Below are 12,787 nucleotides of genomic sequence, written 5' to 3'. Positions count from 1 at the left end.
TATATAGGGGCAGGCAGCTTAGTTGCAGCCAGGCTTGCAACCAGGTAGGTAGCGTAGGTAGGTAGCTGGTAAGGTAAGTGCAGGCAGGTGTAGATCAAACCATTTTATTTCTATATATTTGGGGGGCCAATATAGACCTCTGCATACTGCTAAGATTCTGAGAAGTTACCCCATTTTTTTTTTTTTTTTTTTTTACAGTAGTCATTTACTATATGGATGGGTGGATGCATGCATGCCCAAACCTCTTACCCCACCCAAAATAAAGCCCTTGCTGGGTGCGTAGCCGTGTGTGCATGCCACTCTGGCCGTTCTTATCCGCTCTCTGGGGGCGTGCACAAAGTGGTGGCATTGCTAATGCAATGACCTGCCTTGGTTGCCATGGCAACACAAGTCAAAGTTCATATCCAGCCAGCTCATAGGGCAAAGGTCGTATCCAGCTAGCTGGGGTGATGTCATCAAGGCAGCGATGACATATATAGGTGCCTATATAGGGGCAGGCAGCTTAGTTGCAGCCAGGCTTGCAACCAGGTAGGTAGCGTAGGTAGGTAGCTGGTAAGGTAAGTGCAGGCAGGTGTAGATCAAACCATTTTATTTCTATATATTTGGGGGGCCAATATAGACCTCTGCATACTGCTAAGATTCTGAGAAGTTACCCCATTTTTTTTTTTTTTTTTTTTTACAGTAGTCATTTACTATATGGATGGGTGGATGCATGCATGCCCAAACCTCTTACCCCACCCAAAATAAAGCCCTTGCTGGGTGCGTAGCCGTGTGTGCATGCCACTCTGGCCGTTCTTATCCGCTCTCTGGGGGCGTGCACAAAGTGGTGGCATTGCTAATGCAATGACCTGCCTTGGTTGCCATGGCAACACAAGTCAAAGTTCATATCCAGCCAGCTCATAGGGCAAAGGTCGTATCCAGCTAGCTGGGGTGATGTCATCAAGGCAGCGATGACATATATAGGTGCCTATATAGGGGCAGGCAGCTTAGTTGCAGCCAGGCTTGCAACCAGGTAGGTAGCGTAGGTAGGTAGCTGGTAAGGTAAGTGCAGGCAGGTGTAGATCAAACCATTTTATTTCTATATATTTGGGGGGCCAATATAGACCTCTGCATACTGCTAAGATTCTGAGAAGTTACCCCATTTTTTTTTTTTTTTTTTTTTTACAGTAGTCATTTACTATATGGATGGGTGGATGCATGCATGCCCAAACCTCTTACCCCACCCAAAATAAAGCCCTTGCTGGGTGCGTAGCCGTGTGTGCATGCCACTCTGGCCGTTCTTATCCGCTCTCTGGGGGCGTGCACAAAGTGGTGGCATTGCTAATGCAATGACCTGCCTTGGTTGCCATGGCAACACAAGTCAAAGTTCATATCCAGCCAGCTCATAGGGCAAAGGTCGTATCCAGCTAGCTGGGGTGATGTCATCAAGGCAGCGATGACATATATAGGTGCCTATATAGGGGCAGGCAGCTTAGTTGCAGCCAGGCTTGCAACCAGGTAGGTAGCGTAGGTAGGTAGCTGGTAAGGTAAGTGCAGGCAGGTGTAGATCAAACCATTTTATTTCTATATATTTGGGGGGCCAATATAGACCTCTGCATACTGCTAAGATTCTGAGAAGTTACCCCATTTTTTTTTTTTTTTTTTTTTTTACAGTAGTCATTTACTATATGGATGGGTGGATGCATGCATGCCCAAACCTCTTACCCCACCCAAAATAAAGCCCTTGCTGGGTGCGTAGCCGTGTGTGCATGCCACTCTGGCCGTTCTTATCCGCTCTCTGGGGGCGTGCACAAAGTGGTGGCATTGCTAATGCAATGACCTGCCTTGGTTGCCATGGCAACACAAGTCAAAGTTCATATCCAGCCAGCTCATAGGGCAAAGGTCGTATCCAGCTAGCTGGGGTGATGTCATCAAGGCAGCGATGACATATATAGGTGCCTATATAGGGGCAGGCAGCTTAGTTGCAGCCAGGCTTGCAACCAGGTAGGTAGCGTAGGTAGGTAGCTGGTAAGGTAAGTGCAGGCAGGTGTAGATCAAACCATTTTATTTCTATATATTTGGGGGGCCAATATAGACCTCTGCATACTGCTAAGATTCTGAGAAGTTACCCCATTTTTTTTTTTTTTTTTTTTTTTTACAGTAGTCATTTACTATATGGATGGGTGGATGCATGCATGCCCAAACCTCTTACCCCACCCAAAATAAAGCCCTTGCTGGGTGCGTAGCCGTGTGTGCATGCCACTCTGGCCGTTCTTATCCGCTCTCTGGGGGCGTGCACAAAGTGGTGGCATTGCTAATGCAATGACCTGCCTTGGTTGCCATGGCAACACAAGTCAAAGTTCATATCCAGCCAGCTCATAGGGCAAAGGTCGTATCCAGCTAGCTGGGGTGATGTCATCAAGGCAGCGATGACATATATAGGTGCCTATATAGGGGCAGGCAGCTTAGTTGCAGCCAGGCTTGCAACCAGGTAGGTAGCGTAGGTAGGTAGCTGGTAAGGTAAGTGCAGGCAGGTGTAGATCAAACCATTTTATTTCTATATATTTGGGGGGCCAATATAGACCTCTGCATACTGCTAAGATTCTGAGAAGTTACCCCATTTTTTTTTTTTTTTTTTTTACAGTAGTCATTTACTATATGGATGGGTGGATGCATGCATGCCCAAACCTCTTACCCCACCCAAAATAAAGCCCTTGCTGGGTGCGTAGCCGTGTGTGCATGCCACTCTGGCCGTTCTTATCCGCTCTCTGGGGGCGTGCACAAAGTGGTGGCATTGCTAATGCAATGTCCTGCCTTGGTTGCCATGGCAACACAAGTCAAAGTTCATATCCAGCCAGCTCATAGGGCAAAGGTCGTATCCAGCTAGCTGGGGTGATGTCATCAAGGCAGCGATGACATATATAGGTGCCTATATAGGGGCAGGCAGCTTAGTTGCAGCCAGGCTTGCAACCAGGTAGGTAGCGTAGGTAGGTAGCTGGTAAGGTAAGTGCAGGCAGGTGTAGATCAAACCATTTTATTTCTATATATTTGGGGGGCCAATATAGACCTCTGCATACTGCTAAGATTCTGAGAAGTTACCCCATTTTTTTTTTTTTTTTTTTTTACAGTAGTCATTTACTATATGGATGGGTGGATGCATGCATGCCCAAACCTCTTACCCCACCCAAAATAAAGCCCTTGCTGGGTGCGTAGCCGTGTGTGCATGCCACTCTGGCCGTTCTTATCCGCTCTCTGGGGGCGTGCACAAAGTGGTGGCATTGCTAATGCAATGACCTGCCTTGGTTGCCATGGCAACACAAGTCAAAGTTCATATCCAGCCAGCTCATAGGGCAAAGGTCGTATCCAGCTAGCTGGGGTGATGTCATCAAGGCAGCGATGACATATATAGGTGCCTATATAGGGGCAGGCAGCTTAGTTGCAGCCAGGCTTGCAACCAGGTAGGTAGCGTAGGTAGGTAGCTGGTAAGGTAAGTGCAGGCAGGTGTAGATCAAACCATTTTATTTCTATATATTTGGGGGGCCAATATAGACCTCTGCATACTGCTAAGATTCTGAGAAGTTACCCCATTTTTTTTTTTTTTTTTTTTTACAGTAGTCATTTACTATATGGATGGGTGGATGCATGCATGCCCAAACCTCTTACCCCACCCAAAATAAAGCCCTTGCTGGGTGCGTAGCCGTGTGTGCATGCCACTCTGGCCGTTCTTATCCGCTCTCTGGGGGCGTGCACAAAGTGGTGGCATTGCTAATGCAATGACCTGCCTTGGTTGCCATGGCAACACAAGTCAAAGTTCATATCCAGCCAGCTCATAGGGCAAAGGTCGTATCCAGCTAGCTGGGGTGATGTCATCAAGGCAGCGATGACATATATAGGTGCCTATATAGGGGCAGGCAGCTTAGTTGCAGCCAGGCTTGCAACCAGGTAGGTAGCGTAGGTAGGTAGCTGGTAAGGTAAGTGCAGGCAGGTGTAGATCAAACCATTTTATTTCTATATATTTGGGGGGCCAATATAGACCTCTGCATACTGCTAAGATTCTGAGAAGTTACCCCATTTTTTTTTTTTTTTTTTTTTTTTACAGTAGTCATTTACTATATGGATGGGTGGATGCATGCATGCCCAAACCTCTTACCCCACCCAAAATAAAGCCCTTGCTGGGTGCGTAGCCGTGTGTGCATGCCACTCTGGCCGTTCTTATCCGCTCTCTGGGGGCGTGCACAAAGTGGTGGCATTGCTAATGCAATGACCTGCCTTGGTTGCCATGGCAACACAAGTCAAAGTTCATATCCAGCCAGCTCATAGGGCAAAGGTCGTATCCAGCTAGCTGGGGTGATGTCATCAAGGCAGCGATGACATATATAGGTGCCTATATAGGGGCAGGCAGCTTAGTTGCAGCCAGGCTTGCAACCAGGTAGGTAGCGTAGGTAGGTAGCTGGTAAGGTAAGTGCAGGCAGGTGTAGATCAAACCATTTTATTTCTATATATTTGGGGGGCCAATATAGACCTCTGCATACTGCTAAGATTCTGAGAAGTTACCCCATTTTTTTTTTTTTTTTTTTTTTTACAGTAGTCATTTACTATATGGATGGGTGGATGCATGCATGCCCAAACCTCTTACCCCACCCAAAATAAAGCCCTTGCTGGGTGCGTAGCCGTGTGTGCATGCCACTCTGGCCGTTCTTATCCGCTCTCTGGGGGCGTGCACAAAGTGGTGGCATTGCTAATGCAATGACCTGCCTTGGTTGCCATGGCAACACAAGTCAAAGTTCATATCCAGCCAGCTCATAGGGCAAAGGTCGTATCCAGCTAGCTGGGGTGATGTCATCAAGGCAGCGATGACATATATAGGTGCCTATATAGGGGCAGGCAGCTTAGTTGCAGCCAGGCTTGCAACCAGGTAGGTAGCGTAGGTAGGTAGCTGGTAAGGTAAGTGCAGGCAGGTGTAGATCAAACCATTTTATTTCTATATATTTGGGGGGCCAATATAGACCTCTGCATACTGCTAAGATTCTGAGAAGTTACCCCATTTTTTTTTTTTTTTTTTTTTTTTACAGTAGTCATTTACTATATGGATGGGTGGATGCATGCATGCCCAAACCTCTTACCCCACCCAAAATAAAGCCCTTGCTGGGTGCGTAGCCGTGTGTGCATGCCACTCTGGCCGTTCTTATCCGCTCTCTGGGGGCGTGCACAAAGTGGTGGCATTGCTAATGCAATGACCTGCCTTGGTTGCCATGGCAACACAAGTCAAAGTTCATATCCAGCCAGCTCATAGGGCAAAGGTCGTATCCAGCTAGCTGGGGTGATGTCATCAAGGCAGCGATGACATATATAGGTGCCTATATAGGGGCAGGCAGCTTAGTTGCAGCCAGGCTTGCAACCAGGTAGGTAGCGTAGGTAGGTAGCTGGTAAGGTAAGTGCAGGCAGGTGTAGATCAAACCATTTTATTTCTATATATTTGGGGGGCCAATATAGACCTCTGCATACTGCTAAGATTCTGAGAAGTTACCCCATTTTTTTTTTTTTTTTTTTTTACAGTAGTCATTTACTATATGGATGGGTGGATGCATGCATGCCCAAACCTCTTACCCCACCCAAAATAAAGCCCTTGCTGGGTGCGTAGCCGTGTGTGCATGCCACTCTGGCCGTTCTTATCCGCTCTCTGGGGGCGTGCACAAAGTGGTGGCATTGCTAATGCAATGACCTGCCTTGGTTGCCATGGCAACACAAGTCAAAGTTCATATCCAGCCAGCTCATAGGGCAAAGGTCGTATCCAGCTAGCTGGGGTGATGTCATCAAGGCAGCGATGACATATATAGGTGCCTATATAGGGGCAGGCAGCTTAGTTGCAGCCAGGCTTGCAACCAGGTAGGTAGCGTAGGTAGGTAGCTGGTAAGGTAAGTGCAAGCAGGTGTAGATCAAACCATTTTATTTCTATATATTTGGGGGGCCAATATAGACCTCTGCATACTGCTAAGATTCTGAGAAGACCCAGCATTTTTTTTTTTTTTTACATTCTTCAAGTTTCCCCAATGGGTGGATGCATGCATGCCCAAACCTCTTAACCCATAGCCCTTGCTGGGTGCGTAGCCGTGTGTGCATGCCACTCTGCCGTTCTTATCCGCTCTCTGGGGCGTGCACAAAGTGGTGCCATTGCAATGGCCCTTGGTTGCCATGGCAAAACAAGTCAAAGTTCATATCCAGCCAGCTCATAGGGCAAAGGTCGTATCCAGCTAGCTGGGGTGCATCAAGGCAGCGATGACATATATAGGTGCCTATATAGGGGCAGGCAGCTTAGTTGCAGCCAGGCTTGCCCAGGTAGGTAGCGTAGGTAGGTATGGTAAGGTAAGTGCAGGCAGGTGTAGATCAAACCATAAGGGGGCTACACCTCGCATACAAGATTCTGAGAAGTTACCCATTTTTTTTTTTTTTACAGTCATCTAGGGATGGGTGGATGCATGCATGCCCAAACCTCTTACCCCACCAAAATAAAGCCCTTGCTGGGTGCGCAGCCGTGTGTATGCTCTGGCCGTTCTTATCCGCTCTCTGGGGGTGCACAAAGTGGTGGCATTGCTAATGCAATGACCTGCCTTGGTTGCCATGGCAACACAAGTCAAAGTTCATATCCAGCCAGCTCATAGGGCAAAGGTCGTATCCAGCTAGCTGGGGTGATGTCATCAAGGCAGCGATGACATATATAGGCACCTATATAGGGGCAGGCAGCTTAGTTGCAGCCAGGCTTGCAACCAGGTAGGTAGCGTAGGTAGGTAGCTGGTAAGGTAAGTGCAGGCAGGTGTAGACCAAACCAAATATTTGGGGGGCCAATATAGACCTCTGCATACCGCTAAGATTCTGAGAAGTTACCCCATTTTTTTTTTTTTTTTTTTTCTGGGGGATATGCCCAAACCTCAGACCCCACCCCAATTCCCATCCATGCCCCGGCAGGCCCGCCCTAGCCGCCTCTGGCAGCTCATTCGAAAAGGTGGGTCCCAAACTGGGGTGGTAACCCAGGGCCACAATAATTTAAACAGCGAGCCTAAAAGCCGTCAAGGGGGTCCCGTCCTCATGCACAGTTGCAGCCAGGGCCTATATAGCCCAGGCAGCTTAGTTGCAGCCAGGGCAACCGGGTACGTAGCGCCAGGTAAGTGCAGCGGCAACCAAGCCATTTTATTTCTATTTTGGGGGGCCAATATAGACCTCTGCATACTGCTAAGATTCTGAGAAGTTACCCCATTTTTTTTTTAACCCCCCAGGCATTTAATTGGATGGGTGGATGCAGCATCCCAAACCTCTTACCACCAAAATAAAGCCCTGCATGCGTAGCAAACAGCTTCGCCTCATAGGGGGACCCACACGCCGTGGGGCAGTGCTCTATTACGCGCGCCAGCAGCTGGAATGATACCGGACGGCGCAGGTCGACCCGCGTCTTCTCCTTCAACCACCCCTTGAGCGCCTGCCTCAAAACGAACGCTTTTGTAACGTCCTCCCAGCCCATGAGCTGAAAAAAGAAAGCCACCCCCGACAATCTGCGCTGCGCAAGCGAGCCCGAGGCCCCTTGGGACCGCAAACCCAGAAAATACTCCGTGGTCACCTCCAACCTCTCGGATGAGTTCCCTGATACATTGCGCGTACCTACCAACGCGCACCATTCGGCCCAGGCCTTACCGTGATGTCGCCATGTGGCTGGCGTAACCGAGGATGATACCAACGACATCAGTTGATGCTGACCAGGCCCCATAGGTGAGCCGGGCACCGCCTGCCCACTTCCACGGCCCCAGGCAGTAGGGATCGAAATTCCTGCCAACGGAATCGAGACAATGCATCAGCAACCACATTCTCAACCCCCGGCACATGACTGGCCCTAAAGTAAATGTTAAATTCCAAGCATTTTAACACCAGATAGCGTAACAAACTGATGACCGGGAGAGACCCGGAAGAAAGGCTGTTAATGCAAGACACAACTCCCATGTTGTCAGACCAGAAACAAATGTGCCTGTCGGACAACTGAGGGCCCCATAGTTCAATGGCCACTATAACAGGAAACAGCTCTAGTAGCGTCATATTCGCGCACAGCCCCGATTCCCGCCAGTCCCGCGGCCACTCCTCGGCGCACCAATCTGCGCCAAAGACCGCCCCGAAACCACAGGAACCAGCCGCGTCCGTAAAAAGGGCCAACTCCGAATTAGTCAGTCTCGTGGACCTAAGGCAGGTACGTCCATTGTACGTACGAAGAAACTGTTGCCATACCATAAGGTCTGCCTTAAGCACCCGAGTCAAACGAATACGGTGGTCGGGACGCTTCGCCCCTGCCGTGGCCATGGCCAAACGCCTGGAAAAAATTCTGCCCATTGGCATGATTCGGCACGCAAACACTAGCAGCCCTAATAGCGATTGCAACTGCCGCAGGGTGACCTTGTCCACACTCAAAAACCCCTCGATCAAGTCCAGCACTCGGGATAACTTGTCAATGGGAAGACGGAAAACCATCTCCTCAGTATCAATCTCTATACCCAAAAAGGAAAGCCTCGTGGTAGGGCCCTCCGTCTTTTCCACCGACAAGGGAACCCCAAACCTGGACATGAAAAATTGAAAAGTGGACAGCAAAAATTCACACACCCCTACCCCCGCTGGTCCCACGAACAGAAAGTCGTCGAGGTAGTGAATGGCCGAACTGTGACCGGTCTCGTAACGCACCACCCACTCCAAAAAGGAGCTGAAAACCTCAAAGTAATGGCACGAAATAGAGCAGCCCATCGGCAGACACATGTCGTAAAAGAATTCGCCTTCCATAACACAACCGAGCAAGTGGTAACATTCCGGATGCACCGGCAGCAAACGAAAGGCGGATTCTATGTCCGACTTAGCCAGCAGCGCTCCCCTACCTGCACGTCTCACCAGCATGACAGCCCTGTCAAAAGAAACATAAGACACAGATGCGTCATCAGACGTTATACCATCATTAACGGAGGAGCCTCGGGGGTAGGACAGGTGATGTATGAGCCTATACTTGCCCGGTTCTTTTTTGGGGACCACCCCCAGGGGTGACACCCTCAGGTTACGGAAGGGGGGGGAACTAAACGGACCCGCCATCCTGCCCAGCTCAACCTCCCGCCACACCTTCGCGAGCAACACCTGGGGGTGGTCCCGGGCCGACTTCAAATTATCCGCAAACGTGAGGGAACTGGAGTAATTGAACGGGATAAAAAACCCGCTTTGAAAACCAGAGCGCAGTACTTCTGCCGCCACCTTATTGGGGTACTGATCGAGCCAAGGGGCCATCGCGGCTACGCTCACCGGCGTCCTTGATCTCGGAAAAAGTGGCTTTTGGCACTTGCCTGATGGAGGGTCTGGAACATCTCGCCGCTGCGTGAGCCCCACCACAGGAGGAACATTCATGTTTAAACTTACAGAGCCCGGCGAACCTGCAGTGGCCCTCGTTAAAGAGCCAGCACGTTCCCGGACGCCGCACGGCCACTGACCCTGAGGCTGCAACTTGCCCTGGACCAGTGGCCCCGCTGGGAAAGGGCGCCTTCGGGGCGAGCATCAATCGTAGCCATACATCCGTGGCCTTGACTCCCCAGCCAATCTCCGGCTGAAGGGCCAAGCGCCGCCGGAAATCCTCGTCATAGCGCCACCATGCGGTGCCGCCATGTGATTTGTAGGCTCCGTAAATGCTGTCCATATAACCAAACAGTTCCGAGCACCGCTCCGGGTGCTTCTGCCCCATTACGAAACCAAGAACTGCAAATGCCTGTAACCAATTATTCATGGTCTTGGCTACCTTCGGCTTGCCCAGAACCCTGTTAGCTTCCGCAATCTGACGCCTTTCCCTGTCAACCGTGTGCTGATCAACGGACACCAGGGACCAGACGTCAACATACTGATTTGACCAGATTTTTTCTCTCGTGTCGTTGTCCAAATGCGCCCCTAAGGGGCTGATGCCACAGAACAAGGCATCCTTATGTATGCCCGCCAGCGTAGGCGGGGGAGGTTTTTTGGAGGGGGAGGGGGACCCTAACACTGAGCCGTCCAGCTTACCCAATATAGACTTCAGCGCGGATACTACGTCCGCCTGGCTCGAACCCCCCGACCCCCATGCCTCAGTAAAACCAAACTCACCGGCCGGAGATGGAGACGAAGACGCCAGAGGAACGACCTGCGGAGCGGAATGCTGCATGGATGTCGCCGCAGGAACCACCGCTGGGGGACTCGGCGCATCTGGAACCAGGCTCCCCCTCCTGGAGTAACTCGAGGAGGCACCTCTTCTCCCACGATCCTCAGACGGCCGTCCGGCCACCTCAGTAGCGCTTGTGAACCCCTCGGAGGAAGAGGGAGAGCGCCACCGGGATGACCTGGAACGCCGGAAGCTCCGAGATTCCCTGGAACGATGTCCGGTAATGGTAATCAGACGCAGCACCACGGCGGCGGCGCCGTGGGCCCTGAGAAGAATCAGAAGACCGGGATCTGCTGCCAGCCCGACTGCGGTGTCTCCGAGACCTTGACCTGCTTCCCCGGGAACAGCTATCTACAGACAGGGCACCCGATACCCCTGGCACCCCTCCAAACTCCGCCTGGGGAGCTGGAGCTATCACAGCCGTGACGGCCGCATCCACACTCTGCGGGGGGGCGGAAGGCCCGGCAGCGTCCGCATCAAAAAGCTCCTGTGAGGCGTCCAACCCACTAGGGGGAACCTCCAGCGGAGCGGGGATTACTGCGTCACATGCCGCCTCCGGCTGCCGCGCCGGTATTGGGGAACCTCCAGACCCTGAGGACACACTACCAGTCCCTCCCATAATGGCCCACGGGGTGGCCCTAACTAGCTGGGCAGGGGTACCTGCAACTACTGCTTCACCTGCTGGGAGCAACGAGGGGCCTAACGGAGCAACCCCAGGGGGAGAGTCTATGGGCGCTGTGGAGGCAGTCACTGTGCTGGAGGGCCGGTGTCCCCCCGGTCGGCAGCTCCCGCTGGGTGGGCAGGTTACCTGAGGCCGAGAAACAGCGACCGCCTGGTGAGGGAGCCTCCTCGATCTGCCACGTGCCCGACCGGAAGCCGGAAGTGCCGGGCTTGGACTGAGCCGCTCGGGGGGGCGGGTGACGCGCACAGGTCTGCGGCCCTCAGAACGCTGAGGCCGGGAAGTACCAGTAACCGGAGGGGGGCCGAAATCCGCCAAGAAGTCGCGGAGCCAACCCTCACCCTCCGACTGGGCGCGCGCCCGGAGCGCGGCCCGCAAGTTCTCATCGGCGGACGCCATGGGGACCACAAAACAGCACCAAGGGCTTGTGCGGACTGACCGGAACCAGGAAGCCCTGCATAGAAAAGGTACGGCCGGTTCCGCCTCCCCAGCTCCTGCATAGGCTGCAAAGCCCGCAAACTCTTGCCATAGGCCGTTTGGTACCCGGGGGGGAGGAGAGTGAGAGTCAGGGGGAGGACATTATTTTTTAACCCCTTCGCAGGCGGTCCCCCAATGCTTCCCAGGAGGGGGGGGGGGAGTGAGAGTGCCGCATGCAGTCAGCCCACACCTCCCCTATACAGCAAGGTGTGCTACAGGTAGCGTAGGTAGGTAGCTGGTAAGGTAAGTGCAGGCAGGTGTAGATCAAACCATTTTATTTCTATATATTTGGGGGGCCAATATAGACCTCTGCATACTGCTAAGATTCTGAGAAGTTACCCCATTTTTTTTTATTTTTTTTTTACAGTAGTCATTTACTATATGGATGGGCGGATGCATGCATGCCCAAACCTCTTACCCCACCCAAAATAAAGCCCTTGCTGGGTGCGTAGCCGTGTGTGCATGCCACTCTGGCCGTTCTTATCCGCTCTCTGGGGGCGTGCACAAAGTGGTGGCATTGCTAATGCAATGACCTGCCTTGGTTGCCATGGCAACACAAGTCAAAGTTCATATCCAGCCAGCTCATAGGGCAAAGGTCGTATCCAGCTAGCTGGGGTGATGTCATCAAGGCAGCGATGACATATATAGGTGCCTATATAGGGGCAGGCAGCTTAGTTGCAGCCAGGCTTGCAACCAGGTAGGTAGCGTAGGTAGGTAGCTGGTAAGGTAAGTGCAGGCAGGTGTAGATCAAACCATTTTATTTCTATATATTTGGGGGGCCAATATAGACCTCTGCATACTGCTAAGATTCTGAGAAGTTACCCCATTTTTTTTATTTTTTTATTTTTTTTTACAGTAGTCATTTACTATATGGATGGGCGGATGCATGCATGCCCAAACCTCTTACCCCACCCAAAATAAAGCCCTTGCTGGGTGCGTAGCCGTGTGTGCATGCCACTCTGGCCGTTCTTATCCGCTCTCTGGGGGCGTGCACAAAGTGGTGGCATTGCTAATGCAATGACCTGCCTTGGTTGCCATGGCAACACAAGTCAAAGTTCATATCCAGCCAGCTCATAGGGCAAAGGTCGTATCCAGCTAGCTGGGGTGATGTCATCAAGGCAGCGATGACATATATAGGTGCCTATATAGGGGCAGGCAGCTTAGTTGCAGCCAGGCTTGCAACCAGGTAGGTAGCGTAGGTAGGTAGCTGGTAAGGTAAGTGCAGGCAGGTGTAGATCAAACCATTTTATTTCCATATATTTGGGGGGCCAATATAGACCTCTGCATACTGCTAAGATTCTGAGAAGTTACCCCATTTTTTTTATGTTTTTTCTTTTTTTCTTTTACAGTAGTCATTTACTATATGGATGGGCGGATGCATGCATGCCCAAACCTCTTACCCCACCCAAAATAAAGCCCTTGCTGGGTGCGTAGCCGTGTGTGCATGCCACTCTGGCCGT

The sequence above is a fragment of the Dendropsophus ebraccatus genome, unplaced genomic scaffold (assembly GCF_027789765.1).
Source record: "Dendropsophus ebraccatus isolate aDenEbr1 unplaced genomic scaffold, aDenEbr1.pat pat_scaffold_291_ctg1, whole genome shotgun sequence".
Taxonomy (NCBI): Eukaryota; Metazoa; Chordata; class Amphibia; order Anura; family Hylidae; genus Dendropsophus; species Dendropsophus ebraccatus.
Note: the sequence above shows the minus strand (reverse complement) of the source record.